The sequence below is a fragment of the Ornithorhynchus anatinus genome, chromosome 5 (assembly GCF_004115215.2).
Source record: "Ornithorhynchus anatinus isolate Pmale09 chromosome 5, mOrnAna1.pri.v4, whole genome shotgun sequence".
In the NCBI taxonomy this organism is placed as follows: Eukaryota; Metazoa; Chordata; class Mammalia; order Monotremata; family Ornithorhynchidae; genus Ornithorhynchus; species Ornithorhynchus anatinus.
The window spans coordinates 44,152,888-44,178,052 of NC_041732.1; positions in this window are offsets into that span (position 1 = coordinate 44,152,888).

A 25,165-nucleotide genomic window follows, 5' to 3' on the forward strand; every position below is an offset into this window, starting at 1 on the left:
CATCTGCGTAGAGATGGTAGTCAAAGCCGTGAGAGCGGATGAGTTCACCGAGGGAGTGATTGTAAATGGAGAACAGAAGAGGGCCAAGAACTGACCCTTGAGGAACTCCAACAGTTAAAGGATGGGAGGGGGAGGAGGCTCCAGCGAAGGAGACCGAGAATGATCGGCCAGAGAGGTAAGAGGAGAACCAGGAGAGGACAGAGTCCGTGAAGCCAAGGTGAGATAAGGTATGGAGGAGGAGGGGATGGTCGACAGTGTCAAAGGCAGCAGAGAGGTCAAGGAGGATCAGAATGGAGTAGGAGCCATTGGATTTGGCAAGAAGGAGGTCATGGGTGACCTTAGAGAGAGCAGTCTCGGTAGAGTAGAGGGGACGGAAGCCAGATTGGAGGGGGTCTAGGAGAGAATGGGAGTTAAGGAATTCTAGGCATCGATTGTAGACGACTTGTTCTAGGATTTTGGAAAGGAAGGGTAGTAGGGAGATAGGACGATAACTGGAGGGGGAAGTGGGGTCAAGAGCGGGTTTTTTTAGGATGGGGGAGACGTGGGCATGTTTGAAGGCAGAGGGGAAGGAGCCTAGGGTTTTCCATTTCCTATCCGGGAGTTTCTTTTGTCTGGGAATTTGAGAAAGAGACTACTGGTCATGGAACAGAAAAACCAGATACTTTTGTGGAGAGTGGCCAGTAGCACACGAATTAAAACCATTTATTTTATCCTGAATCTGCACCAGGTAAATGACGTTGAGTGCCAAGATAGTGTTAGCTGGGTTAGCTGCCCATGAGAGCCAAGTTAACATTTCTGAAGCCGCATTCAACTGCCTGCCTTTGGGGTTCTGATATCCACAAGTCTGCCCCTCTAAATACACCTCTGGGACCAGAGGCCTCTCTCTGGGTGGAAGGCCCTGCTGATGTAACACGTCTGGCCAGCATCACCTGACCTGGAGGAAGGAAACAATATGAAGAACTGGGCTGTTAAAAAAAAAAACACACCAAAAAACAAAAACTTCCTCCTTCAGGAGGATACTCAAAGCAATTCACATCTGAGACTGAGAGCTTGGAAGCAAGTGAGGACATGTGGGGGTTTTCAGAACTCAATCAGTCAATAGATTGACTCTGTCCTCTCCTGGTTCTCCTCTTACTTCTCTGGCCGGTCATTCTTGGTCTCCTTCGCTGGAGCCTCCTCCCCCTCCCATCCTTTAACTGTTGGAGTTCCTCAAGGGTCAGTTCTTGGCCCTCTTCTGTTTTCCATTTACACTCACTCCCTCGGTGAACTCATTCGCTCTCACGGCTTTGACTACCATCTCTACGCAGATAACACGCAGATCTATATCTCCGCCCTGTCCTCTCCCCCTCCCTTCAGGCTCGCATCTCCTCCTGCCTCCAGGACGTCTCCACCTGGATGTCGGCCCGCCACATAAAACTCAACATGAGCAAGACTGAGCTCCTCATCTTCCCTCCCAAACCCGGTCCTCTCCCAGACTTCTCTATCACCGTGGATGGCACGACCATCCTTCCCGTCTCTCAGGCCCGCAATCTCGGTGTCATCCTTGACTCGTCTCTCTCGTTCACCCCACACATCCTATCCGTTACCAAGACCTGCCGGTTTCACCTCTACAATATCGCCAAGATCCGCCCTTTCCTCTCCACCCAAACGGCTACCTTACTGTTACGGGCTCTCGTTATATCCCGGCTAGACTACTGTGTCGGCCTTCTCTCTGACCTCCCTTCCTCCTCTCTCGCCCCGCTCCAGTCTATTCTTCACTCCAGTCTATTCTTCACTCCGCTGCCCGGCTCATCTTCCTGCAGAAACGATCTGGGCATGTCACTCCCCTTCTTAAACAACTCCAGTGGTTGCCTATCAACCTCCGCTCCAAACAAAAACTCCTCACTCTAGGCTTCGAGGCTCTCCATCACCTTGCCCCTTCCTACCTCTCCTCCCTTCTCTTTTTCTACCGCCCACCCCGCACGCTTCGCTCCTCTGCCGCCCACCTCCTCACCGTCCCTCGGTCTCACCTATCCCGCCGTCGACCCCTGGGTCACGTCCTCCCGCGGTCCTGGAATGCCCTCCCTCCTCACCTCCACCAAACTGATTCTCTTTCCCTCTTCAAAACCCTACTTAAAACTCACCTCCTCCAAGAGGCGTTCCCAGACTGAGCTCCTCTTCTCCCTCTACTCCCTCTGCCATCCCCCCTTTACCTCTTGCAGCTAAACCCTCATTTTCCCCTTTTCCCTCTGCTCCTCCACCTCTCCCTTCCCATCCCCACAGCACTGTACTCGTCCGCTCAACTGTATATATTTTCGTTACCCTATTTATTTTGTTAATGAATTGTACATCGCCTTGATTCTATTTATTTGCCATTGTTTTTACGAGATGTTCTTCCCCTTGACTCTGTTTATTGCCATTGTTCTCGTCTGTCCGTCTCCCCCGATTAGACTGTAAGGCAGTCAAACGGCAGGGACTGTCTCTATCTGTTGCCGACTTGTTCATCCCAAGCGCTTAGTACAGTGCTCTGCACATAGTAAGCGCTCAATAAATACTATTGAATAGATTAATCAATCCTATTTATTGTGCACTTACTGTGTGCAGTACACTGTACTAAGTGCTTGGGAGAATACAATACAGTGGAGTTTGTTGGCATGTTCCCTGCCCAAAACGAGCTGACAGTCTAGAGGGAGCTTATACTCTACAGCCTATAGTCTTGATCAAGCCACTCCATGCCACCCAGATAGACCCGAGAGACCAGGCACCTGGCAATGGAGAGTATCACAGTAGGCACAGCACCCCTAGGGAGAAGCTAGTGGGTAGATTCAGACCTTAACTCCTAATTCTTTAGGCTTCCCAAGCACACCATAATCATGGAGCTAGAAAAATTAAGATATAGCTAAGAGATGAGGTCCAGAAATCGCCTAGCAAAATATCCAAGGTTTAAACTAGCATCAAGTGTTAACTAGGTGTGCAGGGTACCAGCTCACATTACTGACCCATCAGAAATGAAAAATGGCTTTACTCTTTTCCTGGGTAACAGAGACCTTTTTCCAGTTGCAAGTGTAAAACTCCCAGAATAATGAAGCCTCCCCTAAGACATTAGGAAGCACAGAGAAATCCCATTTAGCACAGAAGCACCCATACAGCTGCAGCACATAAGAAAATCCACTTACCCTACTAATGGCCCTCCTCCATCAGTGAAGCAGCAGTGACTCGGCTCCCCATGGATACTGGGAGCAAAGCAACCCAGACATCTGCACTGCCAATGACTGCCTCAGTTATTTCATGACAGCCACCTGAATTCATTAACTGTGCATTAAACCAGGCACTTCACAGCACTCCTCTCATGTTTGCTCTGTTGGAAGTAAAGAGCAATGGGAGACTTGTGGAACCTTTCACTGTGCATGCATGAAGAGCAGTGGTGACTAGTGGAAAGAACATGGGATGGGAGTCAGAAGACCTGGGTTCTAATCCTGACTCTGCCATGTGCCTGCTGTGGGGCCCTGGGCAAGTCACTTAACTGCACTGTGCCTCAATCTCCTAAACAGTAAAATGGGGATTCAACATCTCCCTCTTTAAGCCCCACCACAGGACAAGGACTGTTTCCAACCTAACTTAGAAGTGCTGCTTTGCACATAGTACTTAATAAATACCATAATTATCATTATTATTATTATCAGTCCCCTCACCATTAGAAATCCAGATTCATTCAGTGATTTTGAGGTGAGAGCACTCACCCAAGAGAGCTCCTCAATCAGGGCACGAGGAAGGAATATGAACATCTATTGGATTTCACAACCTCCCTAGTGGAAAAAGAGAAGAAAAAATAGCTAGTGCCTTCACCTACCATGGTGCCATCAGGATATAGCATACATGTCTATTTTCAGAACAATGAATCCTTCTTAGGACAATGAAAGGGCAACAAGAATCCAGGAGAGCAATTTATCTAGGTGACTGATTAAAAGCAAAAAAGTAAGTAGGTGTATGGGAGCAATCCTCAACTGAGAACTTGTACATTCCCAGGCACTCAGAGTTCTATGAATATACTAAGTGCTCAATAAATACTATTGATTGACTTCCATGATTAATAATAATAATGTTGGTATTTGTTAAGCGCTTACTATGTGCTGAGCACTGTTCTAAGCGCTGGGGGAGATACAGGGTAATCAGGTCGTCCCACGTGAGGCTCACAGTTAATCCCCATTTTACAGATGAGGTAACTGAGGCCCAGAGAAGTGAAGTGACTTGCCCACAGTCATACAGCTGACAAATGGCAGAGCTGGGAGTCGAACCCATGACCTCTGACTCCGAAGCCCAGGCTCTTTTCCACTGAGCCACGCTGCTTCCCAGATTACCTGACAGTGTCTAGAAAGATCTTATAAGGAGAAGCCTGAAGAGGTTGTTACAGGAGTAATCCTGTCCTGACTTGATTGTAAATCCTGACATCTTTGTCTTAACAGGATTTAAGTCAAAGAATCAGCATGGCCTAGTGGATAGACCACAGGTCTGGGAGTCAGAAAGACCTGGGTTATAATCCCCACTCCTCCACTTTGCTGTGTGACCTTGGGCAAATCACCTAACTTCTCTGTACCTCAGTTACCTCATCTGTAAAATGGGGATTAAGACTGAGCACCATGTGGGACACGGACTGTGTTCAACCTGAATACCTTGAGTCTACCTCAGCACTTAGTACAGTGCCTGGAACCTAGTAAGCACTTATGAATACCATAAAAAAAGGAAACAGAGAGGTAGATTATTTCCTCCACATGGAGGTCAACCACTCCCTGAGCATTTTCCATAGCCATCAAAGTGTGTTTGGTTGGTGCTCCCTGGAGTGGAGTAATCTCCATTTTGTGTAGAGGGTCTTCCAGATACTACATGGGGCCAGCATCCCCTGAAGTAGAAGCAGACAATAGCACCATCTTTCTGAACCTCTTAGTAGAGAAAAGCCAACTTTTTCCCACAAGAAAATCCTCAAAGGAATTAACAAAGAGGCTGGGAAACTGAAAGCAGATGAGGACACCAACAGCTCCAGATGAAAACCGAGCTCTGGATTCAGGGGCGTCTTAGGACCAACCAACATGTTGCCTAAGGAGAAGACTGAGACGAAGCTAGTGGCTCCCATCAGTCAGGTCCATGCTCTGACATCAGGATTCCTGAGACAAACTCCCTAGTCAGACTCCACGAACATTTGTTCATCCATATGATGCCTCTATTGCTGAGTACAGGCTCATTCCAATGCATAAAAGAAAGAGGAGTATTGGTATTTACTGAGCACTTACTGACCCAAGTAAACTCATTTGGAGGATGGAGAGCTCAATCCCTCTGCTCGCTAACCAAGGAATAAGAGAGGAAAATGTTCGGAGATTCCTAGGCCAGCAACACCGGATATCCAGCACCGCAGGTCCCAATACATACTACAAGTTGTACCTTACCACTTTTCTGGATAATGCCCTCTTTTTCAGGTTACTCAGATGACCCTGGGTTATTACTGTGTTAGTAAAGGATCCTCTAGATGAGGTTAACTGTATTATAATACCTTGGATGGAGGTGGGGAAAGGGAGGCCCAAGGGGCTCAGCCTAACTGATGGACAACGACGAGCCTCTTGCAGGGAGAACAGATTCCTGGTGGAGCAACAAGGGAGATGACGGAGTGATTCTATTGAGACACCTTTGCATCCAGCAACCTTGTGTTTACGGGAGCGAAGAGTCGGACTCAACATATATCAGAAATCTTCTTCCACCCCCATGTAGGCCCAAGACACCTAAGGATGCCCAACCAGAAAGTGTTCACATCTAATTCAAAGCACAGTGCTCAAGGATGCCCACTGAAGGCTTTGAGAGCTTCTTGGGCCTGGATAGCTCCAAATCCTGGCTCAAGAATGTTATTCAGTGCACAGCAGTCTCAGCAGATTATTAGATTCAATTGACAACCCTGCTGCTGGCTGCCATTTCTGTTCCTATGGAAACAGACATTGGACTGCAGAAATTCAGAGTACAGTGGTTTAAACGAATCACTGTTGCAAAAAATAAAAGCAGCTGATTTTCTTCTCTCCTTCTGGAAATGGTGATTAGGTTAAAAGACGTGACCTATTTCCAGGGGGGTGGATTGGGGGAAGCACAGATGGGAGAGGTGATTCCATGGAAATGGGATTGGGTAGTCCTGTCTCAGAGAACTTTCCATACACATTCATTCATTCAGTAGTATTTATTGAGCGCATACTATGTGCAGAGCACTGTACTAAACACTTGGAATATACAATTCGGCAACAGATAGAGACAATCCCTGCCCAATGATGGGCTTACAATCTAATGGGGGAGACAGATGGACAAAAAAAAAACACTTGGGAGAATACAATAAAACAACTAACAGGTAACGCTTGAGTGAACAGCGCTTTTTCCAGTCTCCTGAAGGTTCAACAAGTTCCAGAGGATTCTGATTTCAAGTATGCAGGAAGATTTTGACTACAAATTTGTATGAACATACATGTCGTATCTCTTTGGCCATTCCTTCTCAGTCTCTTGAGCAGGCTCCTCCTCTGCCTCCCACCCTCTATGGGAGTCTCTCAAGGCTCACTTCTGGGTCCCCTTTTATTCTCCATCTACACCCATTTCTTTGGAGAACTCATTTGCTCCCATGGCTTAAACTACCATCTCTAAGTGAGTAATTTCCAAATTTTCCTCTCCAGCTCTAACCAATCCTTCTCCGCAGTTTCGCATTTTCTCCTGGTTTCAGAGCATCTTTACTTGGCTCTCCCACTGACACCTCAAACTTAACATGTCTTAAACAGAACTCATCATCCCACCTAAATCCTGTCCTCTCCTTGTCTTCCCCAACTCTGTAGATAACACTAAAATTCTCCCTGACTCACAAACCCTTAATCTTGGCACTGTTCTCAACTAATCTCTCTCACTCAACCCTCATATTCAATCTGACACCAAATCCTGTCATTTCTACCATCACAACATTGCTAAAATCCATCCGATCCTCTCCATCTAAAATGTTAATGTGCTGGTGCAATCGTTTATCATTTCCCACCTTGACCTCTGCAACAACACTGTCCTCCTTGCCTTCTATTTCTCTCCATTCCATTCCTTATTTCACTATGCTGCACAGATCATTTTCCTAAAAAACGTTTCAGCCCAAATCTCCCCACCCCTCAGGAACCTCCATTGGTTGCCAGACACCTCTGCATCAAACAGAAACTCCTTATCATTAGATTTAAAGCACTCAACTATCTCTATCCCTCCAAATTTACCTTTCTCATTTCCTACTACAACCTAGTCTGCACACTTCATTCCTCTAATGCCAACTTACTCACTATATCTAAATCTCATCTCACTACCAACCTCTTTCCCATACCATTCTTCTGGCCCCCAAATCCCTCCCCCTTCTTATACAACAGATCATCACTCTCCCCACCTTCAAAACCTTATCAAAATATCTCTTCCAGTGGTCCTCTCCAACTAAGCCTTTCATTTTCCCTACTCCTCACCCTTCTATGTAGTCTATGCCCTTGGATCTATACTAAACACTTGATATTCATCCTACCCTCAACCCCACAACACTTATTTACATATACATAATTTCTTTGAATAACTGTCTGCCCTGTTAGTAAATTTACTGTGGGCAGGAATTATGTTTACCAGCACTGTTGTGTTGTACTCTCCCAAAGGTTCTGCAAACAGTAAGCGCTCAATAAATACCACTGATCAATTTGCTCGGTAGTGAAGAAAGAGTTGATTATTTACTAAACTTCAGAACTTATATTTTGTACTACTTGTGGATTCTCTAATAATCTTCCAGAGATTGGGAAATCACAGGTATGTGATTTAAAACTTACATCTGTGTGTAATACAGTTGGGTGGTAAAGAAAGAGATTAAACTTGGATTGAAGTAAACTGGCTTCCTTGGTCCTATGGGTATTCAGTTCTAATTGTACTTACTGGTTGCTTAAATAGTTGCTCCAAATGATGAACCTTGTTTCTTGCTGATGAAAATGATTTATAAGCCAGTTTAAAAGGAAACATCTGCAGTCGATAAAGTGAAAGGCCAGGAATTTGTTTCTACTAATGCTATTTGTTTAAGAACCAAAATAACTGATGCTGACCCTCTGGCTGACCTTTCCATCAGAGGCTGTAGCAAGAGAGGAATACTTAACTGGGTCTCTATCAAGGGAACAGAGGTCACAGGAGGACGAACAATGTGTTTCCTAGTCTTCCAGCCCCTGGGATCCAGCACGCAGCAAGAGTGATTGAAAAGCACTACCATCTGTTATCTTGTGGATCGATGTGAAAGAAGTTAGAGGGTTCATTTCTTTATAGGGGAAATTAAATCCATGTTAGCTAATAGGGGCTTACCCTGGGGACTTGGTTAACCCTGTGATGGCTTTTTAGTTTATGGATAATTAATGGCTGAAATGGGAGTAGACATCATTTGTCTACTATACTACCTTATCCTTTCTACACTTCCATTATTTCTAGAGCTGGAGGCCATCCGTGACATAAGAGGTTTCAAGTTACAAGGAAAGACACCTACAAAAGCTTCTAAATTTTCACACTGCTTCAGCTTTATAACACATGGATTTCTACTTTAGAACGCTAGCCTTCTCATTGAAACTAGCTGGAGAAGTTCAGGTAATAGAACAGGGGAGGGATACATGGGAGCAGTGAGGAAATGAAGTAATAATTAAAAAGCCATGATAGGAGGTGGAGAAGAGAAGAAAGTTTAAACACTGGAAGGAGAGCAGAGTAGGAGAGGCTGGAGGTGGAAACAGAGACGGGGATGGTAAGCTCATTATCGACAGGAATGTATCTGTCATATTGTACTCTTCCAAATGCTTAGTACAGTGCTCTGAACAGTAAACAATAAATGCAACTGATTGGTTCTAGACTATAAGCTTGTTGTGGGAAGGGAATGTGTCTGCCAATTTTGTTGTTTTCTATTCTCCCATCCTCTTATAATAGTATGCTGCGCACAGTAAACACTAAATAAATGTGACTGATTGTGGGAAGGTTTTCTGATTAGCAAGCAGAATATGCCACTTCCATATTGCTCCCGATGAAGTATAAATTGGATCTTGTCTGACAATATAAAAATATAACCAGCCATATTATTATTCTATAATTGATCAAGTACACAATTCTGTTTATTTTTTGTAAAATGTAGCCTTTTCAACCTTGGTTCATGAACCAATCCACCCATTTTTAACCTTTTTCCTATGAACAACTAAGTTCCAACAAAGATTTGGTTTCAAACATATTTTCCAGGGATCAAATGTATTGTAAGTCCCAGGACTGCCTATAAAGGAAGCAGCAGGGGTATTGCGTACTGAGAGATCCAAGCAGGACCCTCCAAACTGTAAGCTTCCGGTGGGTAATAATAATAATAATGTTGGTATTTGTTAAGCGCTTACTATGTGCAGAGCACTGTTCTAAGCACTGGGGGAGATACAGGGTGATCGGGTTGTTCCACGTGAGGCTCACAGTCTTAATCCCCATTTTACAGATGAGGTAACTGAGGCACAGAGAAGTTAAGTGACTTGCCCACAGAGACAGAGAAGCAGTGTGGCTCAGTGAAAAGAGCACGGACTTGGGAGTCAGAGGTCATGGGTTCTAATCCCAGATCCGACACTTGTCAGCTGTACGACTTTGAGAAAGTCACTTCAATTCTCTGGGCCTAAATTACCCCATCTGTAAAATGGGGATTAAGACTGTGAGCCCCATGTGGGACAACCTGATTACCTAATATCCCCCTGGGGCTTAGAACAGTGCTTGGCACATAGCACTTAACAAATACCATCAATATTATTATTATGTCTATCAACCCTATACTCTCCCAAGTGCTTAGTACAGTTTCCACAGTAAGTGCTCAATATACATTACTGACTGACTCCAGAAGAGGAGGCATGCAAACAGCCTTAAGAAACCAGATAGATGAGACAAAAGTATAGTGACGGAAGAGAAAGGGACCAAAGAAGAGGAAAGGAAAGAAGAAAGAGAGGAGAAGAAGAAAGAAACTCTAAAGAGATTTGTTGAGAAGGGGTTTTTTTTTTTTTTTGCATCCCAGTGACTTTCCATCGTGGATTTGAAATACTTCTCTTTAACCAGATGTCTGCAGCCTGCCCATAGCATCAACATATTCCATCCTGTGGTACACACTGTTCCTAAGCTCCTTGTTTTTCAGGTTTCCCTTTCAAGTAGGGAACTGAGGTTCCATTAATCTGTGGTACTCTTCCAGAAAGGCTAGATTCAAGGAGACCCGCGATGCAACATCTCTCCATAAATGGCCCTGCCACCTGCTCAGACGACAGTGGAATGAACCTGGTAGTGTTCCCAAAAATAGAGCAGGCATAGTGAGACTTTAGTATTCAATACACATCCAATGCTCAGACAGCTTAGATAAAGTGCTGAACACTGTGGCAAAGTCAGAAGGGAAGAGTTGTGAAGCAGTCCAAGTTGTAACGTCAACCAAGGAAGCAGACTGGGCCTTTTTCCTACTTTAAAAAAAAAAATTCCCTAGTCAGACTTATAGGGTGTTCTATAACATTTCACCCTGGAAGGAAGGTAGCTTGACTTGGACAACTGGCTTGGATAAGAGCCTTAGCATTCCCTGGCTAATATTCCTATTCTAATAATAATAATGATGGTATTTGTTAAGCGCTTACCATATGTCAAGCACTGTTCTAAGCACTGGAATAGATACAAGTTAATCAGGTTGGACACAGACCCCATTCCACAAAGGGCTCACAGTCTTAATCCCCATTTTGCAGATGAGGTTACTGAGTCACAGAGAAATTATGTGATTTGCCCAAGGTCACAGAGCAGACAAGTGGCAGAGTCAAGATTAGAACTCAGGTCCTTCTGACTCACAGGCCTGTGCTCTATCAACTAAGCCATGCTGCTTTCTATTCGTTCAGCTAGTCTCCTATTAGTTGAATTGATATTGACGTGGCTCCGTTTTTAGGCTACTGCCTACTCCAGAAGCTCTTACTGCAATCTGACAATTATGTCCAATCACTTTGACCTTTGCTCCTGGAGGGAAGGAAGGTCACTAACAGGTGACTAATGGTCTCTTCTCTTTTTAAAGAGCTTCTCTTTAGGTCACTCAACAGGAAGAATGAGAAAACTCCACTCTACAAAGGCTATTGCCCACCAGGTGTTTATGGCAAAAACCTCTTGAACTTTCTCTGCTTGTTACCAAACACCAATAAGTACATTTCAAAAGAGATAGTGTGTCTAAATATAGGATTTATCAACCTGAAAGGGTTCTTATGAACTTTATCTTTCCAGCTAAACGATACTCACTGCTCACTCCCACCTTTAGCTCCTGAGGAAAAATGATTTTCATTTATTTTCCAGGACTCCTGATGTCAAAAAGGTATTTCCTACTTTCAGACTTTGGCTGAATGAGCCAAATATGTAGGCTAGGCTTAGACAAATAAAGGAAGTGTCATACAGCTGAACAAATATTTTCCAAAGCAATTGTGAAGGACCATGCTAACTGCAGCAGAATTTTAGCAAATAAAACACTATTTAAAATGTTGGTGCCAGCCTTAAACAAATGTGTGGAAACACTGCCTCCACTGTTTGCAAAACAAACATTTTTTCAACTACAGCAAATTGAAACAAACACTTCTATTTAGAAAACTTTTGCTGATGAAACAAACTGTTTTGAAAAACCCTGAACTCAGTGGACATATCCAAATTAAATGTTTAAAGGTTAAGAAAAGTGTCATATGGCAAATATTTGGCATTCTATAGTATAGTGCAGTAAGAAAGCTAGTTCCTAAAAACATTTGGCTATTTAGTCTTTGAGTTGGCCTCTAATCCCCAATTTGGCATGTACTGTGAAAATTCGACATGAAAAAACCCAAATTTCATAGGTTTTAAAAGGCTAAATGGTCTTTAAAGGCAGATTAACAAAAAATATTCATTTATTAACCACTTGGTATTGAAATGCTACTTTTCAATTATTTTCCCTAGCTTTCTTTATAACAAATGATTTCATACAAGCCTCCACAATTTTCCTTTGATTCTAACTCACTGTAAAACAAACATTTACAAGAAGTCTGTCCAAGGAACTTCAACATATACTAATAGACTACCCTCCCAAATTGGCCTCTTCCATTTTGTTATAAGGACACTTGCTTTCTCAAAACATCCTAGACAGTGAGCTGCCTATCCTTTTACTAAATGTCTGATGGTGAATTGATTCCTGCATCAATAATGGATTTGTTTTATTGAGCAATTGGGAGTATATTTTAATAGAATTTTCCTTTTCATTCCTTAAGTAAATATATTTTGGTCATCTCAAAATTAAATTTCCTCCAATATGCCCAGAAAGGTATGCTTTCCTCTCAGAATGTGTGAAAAGCAGCATGACCTAGTAGAAAGAGTCTGAGCTTAGAAGTCAAAGAGCTGGGTTCCAATCCCAACTCTGCCAATTGTCTTTTGTGTGACCTTGGGCAAGTCACTTAACTTCTCTGTGCCTCAGTTGCCTCATAGGTAAATACTGTTCTCTATCACACTTGGACTGTGGGTCAGGAACTGTTTCCAACCTGTTTCTGTTCCAGTGCTTAGAACAGTGCTTGACACACAGTGAGAGGCAGTGTTTCCTAGTGGATAGAACACAGGCCTGGCACTTGCTTGCTGTGTGACCTTGGGTAAGTCACTTAGTTTCTCTGTGCCTCAGTTCTTTCATCTGTAATAGGGGAAGTAAGACTATGAGCTTCATTTATAATGATAATAATGGTATATCTAAGTGCTTACTATGTGCCAAGCACTGTTCTAAGCACTGGGGTAGATACAGATAATCAGGTTGGACACAGTCCATCCCTGTCCCACATGGGGCTCACAGTCTTACTCGCCATTTTACAGAGTTTAAGGAATATCATGAAGAAAATGTGGCAGTCCTTGGAAAGCAGGAGTTCCACATTGCTTTCTATCTCTTCTATTGCTTAGCCCAAAAGAACAAGGCTGCATCTGAATAGCCACTGCCCCATCATTCCTTGGGAGAACATCTACCCCAATTTTCCAGCAATGACAAATCAATTAATCGGTAGTATCTAATGAGTACTTACTGTGTGCAGAACACTTGGGAGAGTACAATATAACAGACTTGATAGACATGTTCCCTGCCCACAAGATGCTTTCAGTCCAGAGGTGGAAGAGATAGCTAGAAGAAGGCTCCAAATATCTTGAAAATACTCACCTTAACAATTTCCATCCATCATTTGACAGTAGCCGAGTTTGGTGTAAAAATGCAAGCCATGGAATATACCGAAGTAAGTTTTATAATCTTTCTGGGGAGATGGATGAATCTCATTATATAAAGAACTCTACCAGGAACAGAAGGAAAATAGACCTCTTGCTCTGTAAATTTAGAGTGTTTATTGCTAAGTTGCTGGCCAAGGGCTGTTTTCAAACTCAATTTCTGGTATAACGTTTAATCTAATGTTTGACCTCCATGAACGTAAGGTAATAATAATAACGATAAGGGCAATAATGATTAAGTTAGGATAGATAACTTGGATTGGAAAAAAATGACCTTCTGAACCTTATTCATTTCTATGTGAATACTAAGCCACTAATTATTTTTTCCTCTCAAAATACGGGACACAGCCTTGGAATGGGAGAGAACAATTTCCCCTAAATCCACTTTAATTCATTCATTTTCACTGGAGGCTCTGTACTTCTAGATCATATCCTGGACTGGAAAGCAATAATGTCCTAAGAGGGAGACAACTTTCTGGGCTTCCTGGCTTTTTAGGAAGACACTGAAATGCTATAACAGCTTCACTGTTGACAAAATGTGCTGCCTGCTACACCAAACTCCCAAATTGGGGGCAATTTTGAGATTGGCCTGTCAGTCTTTGAAATGGATCTCCCAAATGCCATGGAAAGGAAGGTGGTCCAGTTTATCCTGCATCCCAGAGTCTTCTAGACTGTAAGTTCATTGTGGGCAAGGATCACATCTTACCAACTTATTGTATTGTCCTCTCCCAAGGGCTTTATACAGTGTTCTGCACACAGTAAGCACTTAAATGCGATTGATTGATTGACAGGAGTATCAGGTCTAAGGGTGGCCAGTGCTTAGGATCCATCTCCCTGAAGAGTAAGGAAAAAATATCAGAAAGAACAGAATACCAAGAAAAATCACCATGGCCATCTCAAGAACTAAATCCAACCCTGAAACCCAGGAGGAGAATAAACTGAAGAAAAAACTTTAAAAAAGAGAAGGGGTGAATTGAAAAGTGAAAGATTCTATCTCAATGCTATTTTCTTTAAGGACCTCCCTGTTCCATGTTAAAGTTTAATCAACCATATTTATTGAGCCCTTACTGTGTGCGGAGCACTGTGCTGTTTGGGAAAGGTACAGTGTAACAACAACAGACTTGATAGATATGTTCCCTGCCCACAATGATCTTACAGTTTAGAAGGGGAGACATACATTAATATCACTAAATTACAGATATGTACATAACTGCCGTGGGACTGAGGGGTGAATAAAGAGTGCAAATACAAGTACAAGTGTGATGCAGAAGGGATACTTTACTGTTCATTTTGCTGCACAGATCATTTTTCAACAAAAATGTTCAGTCCATGTCTCCCGACTCCTCAAAAACCTCCTAAGACTGCCCATCCATTTCTGCATCAAACAGAAACTCCTTACCATTGGCTTTAAAACCCTCCATCAGCTTCCCCATTCTACCTCACCTCATTAAGTTCCTATTACTGCCCAGCCTTCACACTCCACTCTTCTAGCAATAGTTTACTCACTGTGCCCCGATTTAGTCTATCTCACCACAGATTCCTTTCCCATGTCCTCCCCCTAGCCTGGAACCCCCTCTCCAACTATGTATGCCAGATCACCAATCTCTCCATCTTCAAATCATTATTAAGGTCACATCTCCTCCAGGAGGCCTTCCCCAATTAAGCCTTCTTTTCCCCAGCTCTCTCTCCCTTCTGCAATATCTGTGCACTTGGATCTGTGACCTTTGAACTACAATACTTGCCCCACTCCAAACTGCACATTACTTACGTACATATCTTTAAATTATATATGATAAATTACTTGTTTTTTATATTGTCTGTCATCCCCCCTCTAGTCTGTGAGCTCATTATGGGCAGGGAATGTGTCTGCTATTTCTGTTGTATTATACTCTTTCAAGAGCTCAGTTTAATGCACAGCACATAGTAAGGGCTCAATAAATGCCATTGATTGATTGAATATTGTGCTGCTCTAAGCGTTGGAGTAGGTACAAATTAATTATGTTGGACACAGTTCCTGTCCCTCATGGGATTCACAGTCTAAGTAGGAGGGAGAAGAGGTATTTAATCCTCATTTTACAGTTGAGAAACCGAGGCACTAAGAAGTTATGTGATATGCCCAAAGTCACACAGAAAACAATTGGCAGAGCCTGGAGTAGAACCGAGGTCCTCTGACACCCAGGCCCAAGCTCTTTCCACTAGGCCATATGGCTTCAGTAACAGCATAACTCAAAACAGAGGTTTTACCTTTCTGTCTGCTATTCCCTGGCCCTTTTCTTTAATTTTGTAACTAGGAAAGTCTAAGATCCAGGCTGTGTTACTTCTCCAAGTGGAAGTATTTTAAATTCCAAGTTCAGGAAATGCATTTGTTTGGGTGTCTTGGACTTTAAATTCTTCCTCAAGCACATAGCTTATCGTTCCCTGCTAGATTCTTAGGGTCTTCTTTATTACCTGGAGTTTCTTTAATAACATTAGCTTAGGGACAATTTATATTAATGTCTTCCTCCCACTCTAGACTGTACATTTAAATAATTTCAAAGTGTTAATGGACTAGTAACAGTGAGACCTTCCAGCAGCAGCTGTCTGATTCTCTCTCTCCACCCCCCTCCCCAAAATGGGATGGGCAAGGGATTCTCTGCTGGACAAAGGGGGATAAAAGGAATCAGGTTTATCTAATACCTGGAAAGATAAAAGGATGGAAGACACAATTCAAGAAATGGAACACTCAGTAGAAGGCCAACAACAATAAGAAAAAAAAGAGACAAAAGTTCATTAGCTTTCTTTTAGGGTCACAGCTCACTTTTCTTTATATTGAGTCTCATTTCTTTGAGACCAAGGACAAGAGGCTTATCTTTTGTATTGTAGATAGTTTACCAAGCACAGTGCTCTGCACCCATTATGCATTCAGTAACTACAACTGATTTTAATGACATTTTTGAGTGAACCTTCCAAACGCAGGAGTATTTCAAACGCATAACTTGAAATCAAAATGTTTTACTGCAATCACTTGTTCCACTTAATTTCCCCTTGTTGCATCATGTCATGTATTCACTGCTTCTACTGCCATAAAGGAGCATTTCAATTCCAGAGCAGAAGGAAATGAGATTTTTTTTTTAAGAAGTAAAAGCTCATGGTGATTCCTCAGAAGGAAGGAATCAGACAAGAGAATTTCAGAACCTATTATCTAAGAGCTGCCCTAGGGAACTGATCTAATGTCTGGTTGCATTGTGAAGACCAGTCTCCCCTTGCATTTACTCTTCAGGGACAGATAGATGAGAGCCCAGCACAGACAGAAATGGCATGAGGAAAACCAACTGTACTTCAGCGCCTGTAAATCACTAGAGTAATACTGAACCATCCTTGAAGATGAATTTCTTCAACTTTCATGCCTCAACCATTTTAACCAGTCTGAAAAATGTGCATGGGTCACCTTCCCTCTGCCTGCCATATCATTTGGCTATGAGAATATAAATATTTGTCTGAAGAAAATACTGCTGGTGCTAAATTGAAATTCAGATTATTTGAAAAGCCCAACAAAGAGACTATAAGAAAAAGAGAGACAAAGTTCATTAGCTTTCTTTAGGTTCACAGCTAACTTTTTCTTATTATAGAGTCTCACTTTTTTTTTTTAGACCCTAGGACAAGAGGCATAACTGTGTTTTCTGGTGTGAGCAAAAGGGCCTTTTCCTGTAGCACATTGGCTGTTGTCTGACTCAGAACAAAAAGTTTGGATCCAATTCTCCCTTTGCTTCTTCAAGTAACCACCTTGGGTGGGAGGTGGAGGCAGGGAAGAAAAGAGGGGATAAGGCTAGAAGATGTCGGGGGAAGGTTGTGGGTTGGGGAGGTCCCTCAAAATCAACTGGGGCCTTTTTTTCCAAGTGAATTAGCCCCACCTGACTCAAAATGGAGAGAGTCCCCTACCACAAACTTCCAACCAAGGGTCTTGCCTTATCTTCTTTGTACCTTTCCATAGTTCCTAATCCTCCCACTGATTGTCTCCACACCAGCAGAATTCTTGGCTCTAAAGAAGCTGTTAAATCAAAAAGCACCTTTTCATTCACTCATTCATTCAACCATAATTACTAAGCACTTACTGTGTGAAATGCACTGTACTAAGCACTTGGAAGTGTACAGTGCAACAACAGACATATTCCCTGACCACAGTGAGCTCACAGCCAAGAGGGGGAGACAAATATTAATATACATAAATAAATAAGTTACAGATATATACATGTGCTGAGGGGATGGGAGGGAGGATAAATGAAGGGAGCAAGAAAGGGCAACGTAGAAGGGACGGGGGGAAGAGGAGGGGAGGGCTTTGGCCAGGGAAGGCTTCTGGAAGGAAATGTACCTTCGATAAGACTTTGCAGTAGGGGAGAGCAATTATCTGTCTGATATGAGGGAGGGTGGACATTACAAGCCAGAGGTAGGATTTGGGTGAGAGGTCGGGCAGTGAAATGGATGAGACCGAGATACAGTGAGAAGGTTAGCACTAGAGGAACAAAGTGTGTGGGCTGAGGTGTAGTAGAAGATCGTTTGAAGTGAGATAGGACGGGGCAAGGTGATAGAGTGCCTTAAAGATAATGGTGAGGAGTTTTTGTTTGATGCAGAGGTGGATGGGCAACCACTGGAGTTTCTTAAGGAGTGGAGAAACATAGTCTATACGTTTTTGAATGAAAGTGATCCAGGCAGCAGAGTGGAATAGGGACTTGAATATTTATTCACTCATTCAGTCAGATTTCTTGAGTGCTTACTGTGTGCAAAGCACTGTACTAAGTGCTTGGAAAGTACAATTCAGCAATAAAGAGAGATAATCCCTGTCCACACCGGGTTTACAATCTAGAAGCAGATTAGACTGGATTAGAGGAACAGCCTGGTTCAGTGGAAAGAGCACAGGCTGGGGAGTCAGAGGTCATGGGTTCAAATTCCAGCTCCGACACTTGTCAGCTGTGTGACTTTGGGCAAGTCACTTCACTTCTCGGTGCCTCAGTTCCCTCATCTGTAAAATGGGGATTAAGACTCTGAGCCCCATGTGGGACAGGGAGTGTGCAAATTGATTAGCTGGTATCTGCCTCAGCACTTAATATAATGCCTGGCACATAGTAAGCACTTAAATATCATTAAAAAAGTTAAACCTGAAGATCCAGGTTCCCCTCTCTCCCCCTCAACTTCCCATGTACTTGATTTCAGTTGCCCTGGCCCCACCCAACATCGCATCCACTTAAATTCTAGGATTAATTTTATGGAAGGTCAGTGGCTGACATTTTCCTGTGAAATATTCATGTTGAAGCACTAATAGCAGCTTCCAAATATTTCCAGAGCCTGAAAATGGCAGATCCAGGTTGAGTGGGTAAAGTGGTTAACAAATGAATCACTACTCATGAATCATGGGGAGCAGCGTGGCTCAGTGGAAAGAGCCTGGGCTTCGGAGTCAGAAGTCATGGGTTCAACTCTCAGCTCTGCCACTTGTCAGCTGTGTGACTGTGGGCAAGTCACTTAACTTCTCTGTGCCTCAGTTACCTCATCTGTAAAATGGAGAATAACTGAGCCTCACGTGGGACAACCTCATTACCCTGTATCTACCCCAGCACTTAGAACAGTGCTCTGCACATAGTAAGCGCTTAATACCAACATTATTATTATTTTTACTCATTTGTGAACCAATTCCTCAGCAGGGCAGGGCCAAAATCAGAATAAACAGAATGATTGATTAGTCTTAAAGAGAAGAGACCAAAAACTGAAGCAGAATCCCCCATCCTGAAAGATTCTTGTATTCATTCAATTCATTCAATCATATTTATTAAGTGGTTATTATATGCAGAGCACTGTACTAAGTGCTTGGGAGAGTATAATATAACAAACAGAAACACATTCCCTGCTTACTACAGCCTTCCTGTGAATGAGCAAAGATTATTCCAGAAGACTATTAGAGGGATTCTGGATGGAGAAAGATTTCCACAACACTTTTCCTGAGCTCGTCCTACCAACCTGCTGCAGGAAGGGTCCCATAGTGGGGACCTCACCATAGGGAACATAGAGAGCAACTAACAGGATTCTGGGCATGTTTCTTCTTTGGTCCACTCCTCCCACTACACTTCAGGGCTGCACTTATTTGAGATATCAATGTGACAAATTCTGAGATCTGGAGTCTTCCTACAAGAAGGAACCATTAGGTTGAAAACCAGTTACATAAATGGGGAAGCGATTCTTCAGGAAAGAAGAGGGCAATGAAAAATGAATAATAAAATTGCCAAAACTCCCAATGATGTTGTAAGCATGGCCTAGTGGGAGGAGCATGGGCCTGTGAGTCAGAGGACCTGGGTTCTTATCCCAGCTCCACCACTTGTCTGCTGTGTGACCTTGGGTAAGTCACAACTTCTCTGTGCCTCGGTTTCTTCCTCAGGAAAATGGGAATACAATACAAGGTCTCCCTCCTACTTAGTCTGAGAATCCCATGTGGGACAGAAACAGTGTCTGACCTGATTCTCGGGTGGACACAAGATAGTTTATACAATGCTTGGCACAAAGTAAGCATTCAACAAGTATCATTAAAAACCTAACTCAACGGGCATGTAATTTGCTATCAACTAATGCTAAAGTGAAAAGGAAAATGTGAGATTAACCCTCTGGAAACAATGGGAAATTCATCAGTGGTGCTTCAAGATATTTCTTAGATCATTATGGAGCTAGTAACCTCTGGGAAACCATAAATATTAACGATGCTTTTGATGATGACTGACAATTAAGACAACAACAAAAGCACACTCTAAAATGGTTCTACAAGGGAATTTCTCAAGCTTACATTAATAAATAAGGCGAGTAGGAATCCAATTACTCATGTCTAGCCTCTCTAGCTTTAGCCCTCTTCCCCCTAACCCATTTGGAACAGTACCTTCATGACTTGGGAGTAACCTGGGAGTGAAAGAGAATAGCTGGCTTCTAAGATCTCTTCATTGACTTTCCTTTGTTTCATCATTTCTTTGCTACCATTCCCAAGAAATTTATTTCCCTGTGGTGTTTTTAGAAGTAGAAAACTAGACCTTGTTAAAAAGAGACCAACAGTAGGGGAAGATTCCCTTCTATCTTCACTCTGTTTGGTGGGGGAAGGGAGTAAATAGACCGAGAAAAAAAATACAAAAATCACCACCATCATCACCATTCCAGTTAACTGAACGTTTTCTAGACGGTAAGAATTGATGCAACAGTCTGAGTAGATATTTCATGCCAAAAAAATAAAAATTAGGAACCTCAGGTCAAACACTAATGCCTCAATCTGTTTTCTGTTTCTCCTGCTGCAGGAGGGAAGTTCCTTTGTAGTATGTCAACTGAAGGAATCCTGTTGGAAGATTTTCATAGAGTGTGAACAGCTGGCAAGTCTATTTCTAGCCTGTAAATTGTATTTTAGTTACCAAATATTCATTTAAAACAGCAGCAACTCCAGCAGTGAGAGACCATCATTGCAAGATAAAACATGATTGCGAGCTTAGCTTGGCTCTCTCCCTGTCCAGAGCAGTGGCAAGCCCAGTGGAAATCCCTGATTTCTCCAACACAATTTAAAGGGGCTTTTGCTCTCTGACGGCAGTAATTTGAGGAAGATGGGATTCTTATTAAAGGATTGATGAGCTAATCCTAATCCTGGAAGGGACTTCATAAATAGTTTTAATCATTTCTCCAGCACATTCTCCTTTAGAACAAAATGTCTAATCTCAAGAAGCTCTGGAAGAAAAGAAAGCTACAAAAATAAATTATTGAAATACAGATATAGAGCACTTCAATGGAATCTGATTGTTGTTTTTCCTTTCCTGGAATTGCCTGGTTAAGCAGTCATCTTCCTGCAGAAACGATCTGGGCATGTCACTCCCCTTCTTAAACAACTCCAGTGGTTGCCTATCAACCTCCGCTCCAAACAAAAACTCCTCACTCTAGGCTTCAAGGCTCTACATCACCTTGCCCCTTCCTACCTCTCCTCCCTTCTCTCTTTCTACCACCCACCCCGCACCCTCCGCTCCTCCGCCGCCCACCTCCTCACCATCCCTCAGTCTCGCCTATCCCGCCGTCGACCCCTGGGCCACGTCCTCCCGCGGTCCTGGAACGCCCTCCCTCCTCACCTCCGCCAAACTGATTCTCTTCCCCTCTTCAAAACCCTACTTAAAACTCACCTCCTCCAAGAGGCCTTCCCAGACTGAGCTCCTCTTCTCCCTTTACTCCCTCTGCCACCCCCCCTTTACCTCTCCGCAGCTAAACCCCCTTTTTCCCCTTTTCCCTCTGCTCCTCCACCTCTCCCTTCCCATCCCCACAGCACTGTACTCGCCTGCTCAACTGTATATATTTTCATTACCCTATTTATTTTGTTAATGAATTGTACATCGCCTTGATTCTATTTAGTTGCCATTGTTTTTACGAGATGTTCTTCCCCTCGACTCTATTTATTGCCATTGTTCTTGTCTGTCCATCTCCCCCGATTAGACTGTAAGCCCGTCAAACGGCAGGGACTGTCTCTATCTGTTGCCGACTTGTTCATCCCAAGCGCTTAGTACAGTGCTCTGCACATAGTAAGCGCTCAATAAATATTATTGAAAGGTCTCAATAACAAAGTGGGGAAATGGATTTTTTTCATTCTTTTTTATAGTGTATATACTTCTTTATTAAGAGGAAAGAGGAAAGAGAGTAGAAAGCTGACTTTAGGCGAGTTTGAAGGTGACTAATGGAGGAATAGCACAGACCCTATATTATTGCATTTCTGGATATTTTATTGCAGTCACTACATTATTGCACTGTTTTTTCCTGAGAACTCATACTGCCTCTTAAAACCTTCTCCCTCCCTACTGACCCTCCCAACTATCTTTCATTTTGCGAAATTTCTTTAACTTTCATTGAAACGAAATTCTCCACCTTTCTTCTAATAAAAAGAAAACTGGAAATGTAATAATCCACATTAGTCTCTGCCTGTCTGAGAGGAAAATCTTTGCTGGAGATTTGAGAATTGGCTGGAGATCAGGTTATTTGTTCCCATCATTTAACATATGGCAAGGAAATTATGAATTTTGAAACATATTTCTATGTTATTTGCTGGGATAAGTAAACTCTATAGACCTGCAATTTATCTAGCTTGATTCCCTTTTGTCGCCAGACTTTGTCCATTTGCCAAAAGCCATCTTGATTTTTTTTTTAGTCTGTTTGCTATTTCTTTGTTTACCTTTGTATCACTGGGCAGTGTACTCCCTAGCTAGCAGGGTTTGGTAACAGCACTTAAAATTATTTGTAGCCAGGGTAAATCTTTGCTCAGGTATACAGTTACCTGAGTAGAGACTCATTAATGGTGTTGGTGTTCTTCAGGCTTGCTGTCAGCCCACAGCACTGGGGTGGCACTTTGAAACAATTATCATGTGTGTGCCTTCTTCTTTATAGCCCTCAGTTATTCAGCTATTCCTAAATGGCTCAAGTGCTTAGTGAAATGCTCTGCACATAGTAAGAGCTCAGTAAATGCCAATGATTTTTTGATCGACTCAAATACTTTTGTGACATTCAGAGCCATGTGAGTTCGAAGAGTTTCCTGATTAATCTGAAGGAAATTTTGATTCCAGTTTTAAGTTCCCTATGCATCCACAGTGATGATGACAGAATAAGTCAAACAGTCAATCATATTTATTGAGTGCTATGTGCAGAGTACCATACTAAGCGCTTGGGAGAGTACAACCGGCACATTTCCTGCCCACATTGAGCTTAAGATCTAGAGGGGGAGACAGAGTTTAATATAAATAATTACAGTTACAGATATATAAATAAGTGTTGTGGGGCTGGGAGAGGGGATAAATAAAGGGAGCAAGTCAAGGGGACACTGAAGGAAGTGGGAGAGGAAGAAAGGAGGGCTTAGCCAGGGAAGGCCCTTTGGAGGGGATGTGCCTTCATTAAGGCTTTGAAGAGGGGGCTAGTAATCTTCTGTCAGATAGTAAGAAGGAGGATGCTCCAGGCCAGAGGCAGGATGTGGGCAAGAGGACAACGGCAAGATAGAAAGATCAAGGTACAAAGTGAGAAGGTTGGCATTAGAGGAGCCAAGTGTGAAGGCTGACTTGAAGTAGGAGAGGTAGCAGGGTGAGATAGGAGGGGGCAAAGTGATTGAGTGCTTTAAAGCTCATCAACAGGATTGAACCAACCGCACAACCCTGCTTTATTTAGAAGGTGACAGGAAAAGGTCAGGCAGAATGCCTTCATCTCTGATTCATCCAACCATGTCAGCGTAGCATAACTAAACAATCTGGCATATTCACCAACTTCCCTGGGAAGTCAAATGTGCTTAGCAGTTGCCAGATCAAAGTGTGTGATGGTATATCAAATGTTATTTTAAAGTCTGTGAATATGATCAATCAGGCTCTCTCCAACCTGCAGATATGCAGTTTCCCCTTAGTCCTTAAGTATTCTACTTTGCACTTATCCTGATTTTTCCTGGTTTTGTAGGATCATTAAGTCAGTGATTTTATACCTGTCTTCTAATTTAATGCTAACCCTGATCAATTAAATATAATTTATTAATTTGATGAGATCTTTCATGTTTTTCTTTAATGTCAAGGTATTGAATATAGCAAAAAAAATTAATTACTGCAGGTCATTTCATTCAGTCATACTTCTTGAGCACTTACTGTGTGCAGAACAAGGTATTAAGTGCTTGGGAGAATACAAAACAGCAGAGTTGGTAGACAAGATCCCTGCCTAAAAGAGCTTATAGTCTTGAGGGCAGTTTACAGTCTAGAGTTATTGATTCATCCTTATCAATAACTACTCTTTGGGTGGCAAATCTCTACTCTTTGAGAAGCAGCATGGCCTAGTGGAAAGAGCATGAGTGTGGGCATCAGAGGACCTGGTTTCTAATCCAAAATTTGCCATTTGTTTCCTGGGTGACCTTGGGAAAGTAGGTTAAATTCTTTGCCCCTCAGTTACCTCATCTGTAAAATGGAGATTAAGTCTGACAGACTCATGGATTGTGTCCAATTTGATTGTCTTAGATCTACCCCACTACTTAGTACAGTGGTTGGCATATAGTAAGCACTTAACAAATACCATTAAAAAGAAAAAGTCTCAGACCTGATAAGCCCCCTCCAAGCAGAAGAATGGATTTTCTAGCTCGTTGGAGAGAATGTCATGTGGAATGGGATCAAAAGCTTGAAAGTCTAGACAGATTACATCTATTGCTTCCCCTTTGTCCATGGTGTGTTATTCTATCTTAAGAGGAAATTAAATTGGTCTGGCACAACCTGCACTTCACAAAGTCTTATTGGTTGCTTTCCAGCATCTTATGCGCTATTAGGTGGTTGCAAATTGATTGTTTGATGATTTGCTCTAGTATTTTACCAGCTATTGATGTTAAGCTGGCCAGGAAAGTCATCTTGTTTTTTTTTTTCCTTTTTAAAAGATGACCTCATCATTTGCTTAGCACAGTATTACAATAGGGGATTCTCCCATCTTCTGAGAGATCTCTAAAGGTCCTGCTACCTGTTTCTCTCCATCCCAATACATACTTCAGCCTACCACCCAGATCATTTTTCTAAAAACTTTTCAGCCCATATCTCCCCACTCCTCAAGAACCTCCAGTGGTTGCCTATCCACCTCCATATCAAACAGAAACTCCTTACCATCGACTGTAAGAATTTCAATCAGTGTCTCTATCTTTTGCCAAATTGTCCATTCCAAGCACTTAGTACAGGGTTCTGCACATAGTAAGCACTCAATAAGTACTATTGAATTAATGAATGAATGAGATCCCTCACACCGACCTTATCAATCACTTGTATTTATTGAGTTCTTACTTTGTGCAGAGCACTGTACTAAGTGTTTAGAAGAGAACGACACAAGAATAACATATTCCCTGCCCACAGCAAGCTTACAGCCTAGAAGGGGAGTCAGAGATTAATATGAA